Source organism: Elephantulus edwardii, unplaced genomic scaffold (assembly GCF_000299155.1).
Source record: "Elephantulus edwardii isolate Elephantulus edwardi_28Jun2011 unplaced genomic scaffold, EleEdw1.0 scaffold00089, whole genome shotgun sequence".
Taxonomy (NCBI): domain Eukaryota; kingdom Metazoa; phylum Chordata; class Mammalia; order Macroscelidea; family Macroscelididae; genus Elephantulus; species Elephantulus edwardii.
In genome coordinates this window covers 10,504,663-10,513,944 of record NW_006399839.1, presented here as the reverse complement: position 1 = coordinate 10,513,944, position 9,282 = coordinate 10,504,663, and the positions used below count along the sequence as shown (strand labels likewise).

The 9,282-nt window shown below is 49.1% G+C and overlaps 1 pseudogene; it reads right to left on the bottom strand.

Annotated features, from left to right (window-relative positions):
- Positions 1-8,613: 8,613 nt before the first annotated feature.
- LOC102844771 lies at positions 8,614-8,985 on the bottom strand (annotated as a pseudogene).
- Between the last annotated feature and the right edge of the window lie 297 nt (positions 8,986-9,282).

Here is a 9,282-nt window from a genome sequence, read left to right as displayed (position 1 = left end):
CAGCAGGTTTTCAGAGGCTGTAAATCGGATGGGAGGAGATTATCCTACTCCCTTGCAAGGAGCATCTGCTGGATTTGAACTGCGTGCCTTCAGGTTGACAGCACAACTCCTTACCCCTAGGCCACCAGAGTACCTTTAAAAGACAGAGGAGAACTGCCTTGTCGAGTTCTCCTGACTGCAGTCTTTCAGGACACAGATTGCCAGGTATTTCTTCTGCAGGTCTTCTGGGGAGGTTTCAGTCCCACTGACATTTTGGTTAGCATCCAAGTGCTTAAATACTGTGCCACTAGAACTCCTTTATTCCTCAAGGATGGCTCTATATGCAATGAGCTCTGGTGGCCTAGTGGTAAGGAGCTGCCCTGCCAACCCAAAGGCACATGGTTCCAATCCACCAGCTGCTCGGCAAGAGAAATATATGAGCAATCTCCTCCCGTGAGATTTACTGCTTTTGAAACCCCCCTGGAGGGTCATTTTTGAGTTGGTTCCAACTCAACAGTATAAAATAACAACAATATATGCAATGGGGGGGGGGCTAAGGAGACACTAATTAGTTGCATCAGCCAATCACAATTAATGACATGAAACAAAATGTGTATGAGTGAATGGAAAAAAAACCCAAACAAAACAAACCCACTACCCCACCAGTGCAGCCTTGTATGAAGCAATAATCCCACACAAGATAGATAATGTTGTGGGAGGGGGTGCAATGGCCATAGAGACTGTGCCACTTGGGATGGGGACATCTCTCCTGTGACCTCCTCTGGGAGTAGCAATGATCAGAGGACGAGAGGATAAAGCACACCTGGGGGCAGGCTCAGGTGAGTTCTGTGCCTCCTGGGCATCTGGGACATTGATTACCTGTCTTTTTTGGAGTCTTTGGTGGAAAAGCATGATCAGCCTGGCTGTGGCGTCATATCAGACAGCCTGCAGGATGCAGGAACGAGTTGGCAACAAGGTCCAAATGCTGCTTCTCCCACACTGTCTGCTGTGCACTGTCAGCAGCCCTTCTGCAGAAAGATGGTCCTCCGTGAGCTTGCTGCAGCAGAGGCCAGGGGAAGTTGTGTTTTAAAGTCCCCTTTACCCCAGGCCCCGATCGCCTCTCCACCTTCAAGGGCTTCATGGGATCAAGGCGCTGGGGAGAAGAGGGCTTGGTGGGGGCACAGCCTCCCGCCGCTGATGGCTGCGAAGAGGTGAACAGTCAGAGGTGCAAATCCAGACAGATATTCTCACTTTATGCAATTCCATTTTTGTCTCGGCTTATCTGATCCTCTAATTCTGCGAGGGACTTTATTTCCTTGGGAGGGTAAAGCCCCGGAGCTCAAAGTCCTTTTTCTTTTAAGCTTCCAGAAACCAAAGACCCTATTCAGAGCTCAGCCAGATACCCATCAGCCCCGGCGGAGGCGAGTTATCGCCGGAGTCATCACACTTGCTTACAAATCCACAGAGGAGGCTTTCGTCTCCTCTTTTTATCTTTCTCTTTTCTTTTAAGGACTTGGGTGACAGATAGTGGGCGTGGAGGGACTAAATGTGGTCACAGACTGAACTCCCAGCATGGGGTGTGTCTGCCAACCACTGGCCGTGGGGAAGTTATTGGTCCTCCAGCCCGTTTCCCTGCTTACAAAGTCTGGCACCTGCTTTGCTCTTTGTCAGCCCAAAGAAGACTTCTTGGTCTCATTTAGCATGTGAGGCCCTCAAAGACAAAGACGGTCAATGTCTCCAGCCCCTATTAGTACTGTCAACAGATTCATCTTGCTTAATCCACAATGAACACCGTGGCACCAGCAGTCAGAAAACCAGGAGATGCATTGCACTGGGAAAAATCTGCAGTTAGAACCTTTGCAAATTCTTGAGGAGGAGTGATGTTAGTTTGAGGACTAAGGTGCATTTGATTCAGGCCATAGTCTTTCCAATCACTTAAAATGCATCTGAGAGCTGGACAGAGAATAAGGATGACAGAAGAACTAACGCCTTTGAGCTGTGGTGTTGGAGGAGAGCACGGAGCACCCCATGGACGGCTAAGAGAACGAGCAGAGATGTCTTGGAGAGGGTGCAGCCAGAGTGTTCCTCGGAGGCAAGAATGATGAGACTCTGCCTCATGTACTTTGGACATGTTTCTAGTAGGGGCTATTCCTTGATGTTGGGAAGGGTTGAGGGTTAGCAAAGGAGAGGAAGACCTTCTACCAGGTGGATTGATACAGTGACTGTTGCAACGGGCTCTTGTGTGTCAGGAAGTGTGAGGATGGCTCAGGATAGGACAGGGTTCAGATCTTTTGTTCAGAGGGTCTCTATGAGTCGTACTCGACTCAACGGCACCTAACAACAAAAACAACTCATCCCCAAATTTGTCCATCTTGAAAAACGCTATCGGTCTGCCCACATTCAGGCCCTGGGCAGGTGTTGGGGAGTCTGTCCCAACATTTTCCGACTTATTGCTGACCCTCAGGCAGGTTTTCAGTGGCTGTAAATTGCACAGAAGAAGACTGTCTTCCTGCTCTGCAGCAACTGGTTGATTGGAATTGTAACTTGAGTTGGATTGGCAGAGCAACTCCTTACCACCGAGCCACCAGCATCCTCTGACTAAGGTGTTTCTCAAAGCACAAATTTGTCCTCATCTGTCTCCTGCCTAAAGCCCTTTCATAGCCAAGAGTTCCACATTCCACTGGTAACAGAAAGAACGGAGATTCAGCCCACTCAGTAGACCCATGGGCCAAAGGTCAGGTGGTCAGCTTCTGTGCAGGCTCCAAGTGAAGGAGGCCAATGGTCTTGCTCAGGCCCACGAGGTGGTTGTGTGTTGGTGTGGACTGAGGAGCAGCCAAGAGGGACAGCAATGGTGCAGAGAGAGAGGCTGTGAGACAGGCACACGGTGTGGTGGCCTCCTGCAGCCTGGGGGCCTTGGGCTGTGTTACATACAATAGATGCCTGGGATAGGTCACATCCTCCCCTCCCTCAGCCCTCCACGGCCCTGGGGAAGGAGCAGATCATCTAGAGCGGATTGGTGTTTTCCTGCTGTCCCCAGAACTGGTGTCTTTGAATTGTGGTATCGGCGAAAGGTATTGAAGATCCCATGAGCTGCCGGAAGAACAAACAAATCCATGTTGGAAGAAGTGCAACCAGTGAGCTCTTTAGAGGAAAGGATGGTGAGACATGGCCTCATATACTTTGGGAATATCCTTGGAAAAGGACACCAAGCTGGGAAAGTTGGGGGGAGTCGAAGAAAGAGAGGAAGACCTTCCACAAGATGGAGTGACGCCGTGACTGTTACAATGGGCTTGAGCATGACAGATACAGTGAGCAAAGCGACGGGTGGGGCAGATTCCCACCTGACTCAGAGGAGCCCTCTGAATTATAGTCCATAGCGCCTAATGATAGCAACAACTGTCCCCAGCAATGGTCCTGCTCCAGGGAGCTGCCTGCCTGCATGGACAGGTTAAGATTAATCTTTCTCTCTGTGACCGCAAGCCCAGGACCAGCATCTTGACTCATGTGGGGACGTAGAGGAGGGAATGGTAGTGGGCAGCTATGTGCTAAACTTCGTCTGTGTCCTCCCCCTCCTGCTCCTGCACCATCCCAGCCCGCTTCCTGGCAGGCCTCTGGCTGGTACTTCAAGGGGAATTACTGGAACTGTACCATCCGTGTCAGCTTCCTCTCCCTCCCTGCTTCTCCCTGCTGATGGGATCCTGGCAGCCATGGTGATAGGAGTGTCTGGAGTCTTGTACTACCCAGTGGAGAGAGAGAGAAAGAGAGGGAGGAGAGGAGAGGAGAGGAGAGGAGAGGAGAGGAGTAGAGAGAGAGAAGGAGATGGGGGCGAGAGGGGAGAGAGGAGAGAGGAGTCGGCTGCCTATCACTCTATCTTCCCTCTCAGATTTAACCTTCTGGTTCAGCTTTTTGTTCTTCTCAAACTCCCTTGCTGGAGTCCCTGAGTGGCACATACAGTTAATCGCTATAGTTAATTAGCTGAAAAGTTAATGGTTCAAACACAGCCAAAGGTGCCTCAGAAGACAGGCCTGGCAATCTGCTTCTTAAATGTCACAGTCTTGAAAACTCAGTTAAGAAGCTCTGTTCTGCCCACATTAACGGGGAGCAACAAACATCCTCACCACCAAAGGCCCTGCTGGTTCTCCCTAACTCGGTGTACCTGTGTCTGAGCTTCCGCGACACCCTGCCTTTCTCTGTCATCTTTATTTCTGTCTCTCTCTCTCGGTCTTTGTGTCTCTCTCTCTGTTTGGATTGTGTGTTTTTTCCTTTCTCTGTCTCTCCCTTTACCTTTCTGTTTCTCCTTCTCTCCACCTTTTCTCTTCCAAGTCATGCTCATTCCCATTTCCTCTATCTGCTGAACTCAAAGGCGCTAAACTTCTAGGGTGCCAGCACTATCGTCTCCAGCTGCAGACCCCTCTCTGGACTCACAAGTAAACATGCCATTATTGTGCGTTGCAGTCAGATTGGCTCAGACGCGTGACGGCCAGAGGTTTAACAGACCAAAGCGTGGCCCCTTTCTGGACCAGCTGCGTCTTCACTGGTATGTGTGCATCTTCCCACAGGACTTGGTGCTCTGCTCTGTTGTGATCTGTAGGTTTTCACTGTCTGTTTTTGGAAGTAGACCACCAGGCCTTACTCTCTAGTCTGTCTTGGTATGAAAACTCTGCTGAATCCTGCCCACCATGCTGGTGTCTGAAATATGAATGATGTAACTGCAACGTCATAGAAGCACCAAGCCACCACAATACAACACAGTGACAGGGGGCTTGTGGCCTGCCTTAGGGTCTCTGTGTCTCTACTTCCTCTTTTGCAAAATGGGAATGACAGTAGGAAGACTTTTTTTGCACGAGTGGGACATTTGCAGACCCTCAGTAAGGTCTCCGGTGCATCAGAACCCACCTTCCACCCATTGATCTACACAGACTTGCCTCTCTCCTCCTCACCTGGTTTGATCTCTCATCCACTTACAGTCACCTGTACATCTTACCTTAAATCCCATCTGCTTGTTCCCACCTCCATGTCTTTTATCCTTTGATATTCTCACCCTGGAAGGGTCTTCTAATCAATGTCCACAGTGTCTTTGTCATATCAGTCAATTGTTCTCAGCACTTTCTGTGGGGGACTTAAAATATACCCCCCTTATTCTCAGACACTCTTTCCAAAGGCAAACTTTAATTTCCCCTCTCATTGCATGGATGCTGGCATGCTTGATCACAGGCCTGTGACTTTAAATTTACTCTAAGGTGCTGAGAGACCTCATAAGGATGACAATTGCATAGGATGAGAGTTTTGCTTTAGTGGCCCAGTGGTAAGGACTTGCACTGCCAACCCAACTCAAAGTTGCATGGTTCAAATCCACCAGCTGCTCCAGGGGACAAAAGTGGAAAGCCCCTTTGGGTGCAATTTACAGTCTCTGAAAACTCTCCAAAAAGTCAGCTATGAGCTGGTTCCAGCTCAGTGGCAATGAATTGAGGGGTTTTGCTTATTCACTTGTTTACTGAGCCAGTGCTCTGGGCAGAAGCTTGAGTCTCCATGTACCTCAGACAGAGGAAACTCAGTTTAATGTATTGCCATCGAGTCAGAACGGGTTCATGGCTGACCCTCCAGCATGTTTTCAGAGATGGTCATCTTATTGGAGCAGGATGTGCCTCTCTGTCTTGGAGAGCACCTGGTGGATTAACAGTGGTGTAAACCATTGGCCTTGACTTAGGCATGAAACACCATGGAAGCAAGTCCTTCAGGCCCACGCTAGCCTTGGATGACTGTAGCTCTGGTCCAATTCTCCCAAGATATCCTGAGCCACAGCCACCCAGGTAGAATGTTGCCCCCCACAAACTGCTGATAAGTTTTGATAAATTCATGCATCCCATGGACAGTCAAGAGAACAAACAAGTATGTCTTGAAGAGGGTGCAGCCAGAGTGCTATTTGGAGGCAAGAATGATGAGGCTTTGCCTCACATACTTTGAGCATGTTGCTAGGAGGTGCTATTCCTTGGAGAGGGACATGATGCTGGGAGGGGAGGGGGGCTGGCGAAGGAGAGGAAGACCCTCAACCAGGTGGATCGATACAGTGACTACTGCAGTGGGCTCTTGTGTGTCAGGAAGTGTGAGGATGGAGCAGGATAGAGCAGGGTTCAGATCTTTTATTCATGGGGTCACTATGAGTTGTGGTCAACTTGATGGTACCTAACAACAACAAAAACAACAACGATGATTAATACACTCTGAACTGCCAACTCAAAGGTTCGAATCCACCAGTCGATCCACAGGAGAAAGATGGGCGATCTCTCTCCGGGTGATCCACTGCTTCTGAAAACCCAGGGGAGGGCCAGCTATGTGTCAGTCTTGACCCAACAATATATAACAACAGCCACAACTACTTCTTCAAGAGGCTTTGGCAGAGACGTTCCTAACACATCAGGCTGCTAACTGAAACAGAAGGAGGGTTTCTACGAGCTCTAATTGATCCTATGGCAATGACTTTGGTATTTTGGGGCCTGTTTACCCTGCGCACCTCCTGCATGGCCATGATCAGGAACTACCCTGCCCTGTTTTTATTTACTGCATTTCATCTCTCTCCCTGACCAGGTGGTGAGGGAGAAGATGGCAGTGACTGTGCCCGTGTGATGCCCCCAGCCACCGCTGCACGCCATGCAGAGCTCATTAAGTCACTGCACAGTGTGGACACGGTCAGAGATGTCACATTCAACCCCCCAAACAACCCTTCTGTGGGTCTCAGTCTCCCTGGGGAGAGAGGGGAGCACGTCCAGGGCACCTCCCTCATCTGTCTTTCTATGTTGGGCTTCCTGTGCTTTCCGGAGCTCTCGGCTCGGTTTTATTCCCGGCTGCCTGGCAGAGGGTGAGCTTGCTCAGCTCAGGAGTCACCTGTGCGGGAAAGGGGTTCATGTGCTTTTTCTTCTAACGAGCTGAGGTCCCCCCCAAAAAAAAAGAAAAGAAAAGAAATAGCTCCCATTGGTAACAGAGATGAAAATAGCCGGAATGCAGGATTCCGTCAGAGTGCAGAAACACTGTTGTCCAGCTGAGACCCCAACTCGCCTCCCTCCCACCAGCCCGGGAGGTGCCCCTGCTGTGATTGCGTACCCCACGAACCATCACCCACTCATTCCCTCCTGTATCCATCTGCCCATCACACTAGCAACTAACGGATCTGTTTATTATTGACTTGTCTATTTATACCTGCCTCATTCCAGTCATCTGCCCTGAGTCTTTGCATTCATTCCCGAATCCATTCCCACGCACATCTCTCCCTCCTTTGTCCATATATGCTTTCCTTTTACCCAAACATCCTAGGGTCCTTCTGTTAATGAGCCTATTACTTGAATGAGTCTCTTTTTCCTCCTTTTACTTAATTAATTATGTAGTTCATTAACGAACTAAGCCTTCGGTTTGATTCAAACTCCCAACTACTCGCCAAGGGCCTGCTCTTGGCATGGAGCATGCTGGTGGTGCTGTGGTTAAGCGTTCCAGTGCGATGGGTTGATGGTTCGAACCCACCTGGGGAAGATGATGAGACAGGTCTGCTTCTGAAAAGATGACAGCTCTGGCAGGCCTGTGGGGAGGTCCTATCCTGTCTTTCAGGGTCCCTGCGTTTGAATCGACTCGATGGCACACAGTACATACATGCATACACGCTCTGCACCAGGCTCAATATTAGGCTCTGAGACTAAGTAGTGAGGCAGGAATGATCCCAACCCTGACTACTGTTGTTGTTGTCTGCTGCCTTAAGTTGTTAGCTCCAGACTCCCGGGGATTCCACAACAGAATGAAACACTCTCCAGTCCTGCACCATTCCCTTGCTCAATTGCAGACTGGACAGCTGTGATTCCTAGGTTGTCCTTGGTTCATTTTTTTAAGGGAGATCACCAGACCTTTCTTCCCCACCTTTCTTAGTGCAGAAGCTCTGCTGAAACGGGTTCAACAACATAGCATCGTGCAAGTCTCTGCTGACAGACAGTGGTAGCTGTGTGCAGGTACATTGACCTGGAATTGAACCAGGGTGAAGACAATTTTCTCTTTGGAGGCAAGGATTTTTGAAGCTCTATTTCACACATTTTGGGCATGTGGCAAGGAGGGATCCATCCTTGGAGAAGGGACATCATGCTTGGAAGAGTGGAGGGACAGCGCAGGAGCGGAAGACTCCGGATGAGATGGATTGACTCAGTCATTGGGGTAATGGACTGTCAGAGGCAGTAAGATTGGCTCAGGATAGGGCAGAGTTCAGAGTCGTTGCACATAGGAGTCACAGGGGATTTGACGGCACATAACAACAACAAGAACATTCTGCATGGAAGGTTTGCATTCTACCATTGTATGTTCAGCAGCCACCTCCTCTGATGTTTATGTCTGTCAAGTTGTAGCTAACTCATAGCTGACCCTTCATTGGGTTTCTGAGACTGTAAATTGATGGGAGGAGATTGCCCATCGTTTTTCCAGGGAGCTGCTGGTGAATTATAACAGCCACACCTAGTCTTTGCATTAGCAGAACAACTAACTCCCTACAGGCTAGGCCACCAGATCGCTGCACTGATGTTGTGGATGTTCACCCCCCATCATTGTTTATTTAATAAGTACACAGTTTCTAGAGCAAGATTAAGATACCATTGTCATTATTATATCTTACTCTTCAGAGAACATCATTTCCACAAGGCTGGCCTGAAGACACTCAGATTCCACCAGTTTTTGAGGTGTTCCATATATAAGTAGTGGAGGCACTGCGGTTACTTTCAGCTTTTTTCTAAAGTCATTCTTGGGATCTTTCCAGTAAGGTTTTTCTCCTACTTGGCAGTAGATGAAAACACATCCTTCATTAATATGCTTCAGGCCCTCTCGAACGCCTGGTTCAGCTTGCACACAGTAAGGGCACCAACTTTTCCCTTTGGCGTCCTTAGAACCCGTAAAGTAGGCGAAAATGGTCTTACCATTGTGCTACTCTACAACCTGGTTGAATTCCTCGAAGCCCATCACGGGTACTTCCTCATAGTGGGCCATTGATACAAAAAGCCCCAAGTAAGGAAAAGAAATAGCAAAACTTGCCGCCCTGGGGCGGGTCCCACGTGGGCTGTTGTGGATTTTTTATGCCATTGTGTCACCTGTGACTCATAGCACCCCTCTGAACAGCAGTACTGTTCTCACCATCTCTAACATGTGTGAGACCATTGTTGCAGTCACCATGTCAATCTGTCTTGTTGTGGGTCTTTCTCATGCTGACCTCTCCAAACTCAATGTCATTGTTAGGTGTTGTCAAGTTGAACAACTCATAGTGCCCCTGTGACCAACAGATCTGGA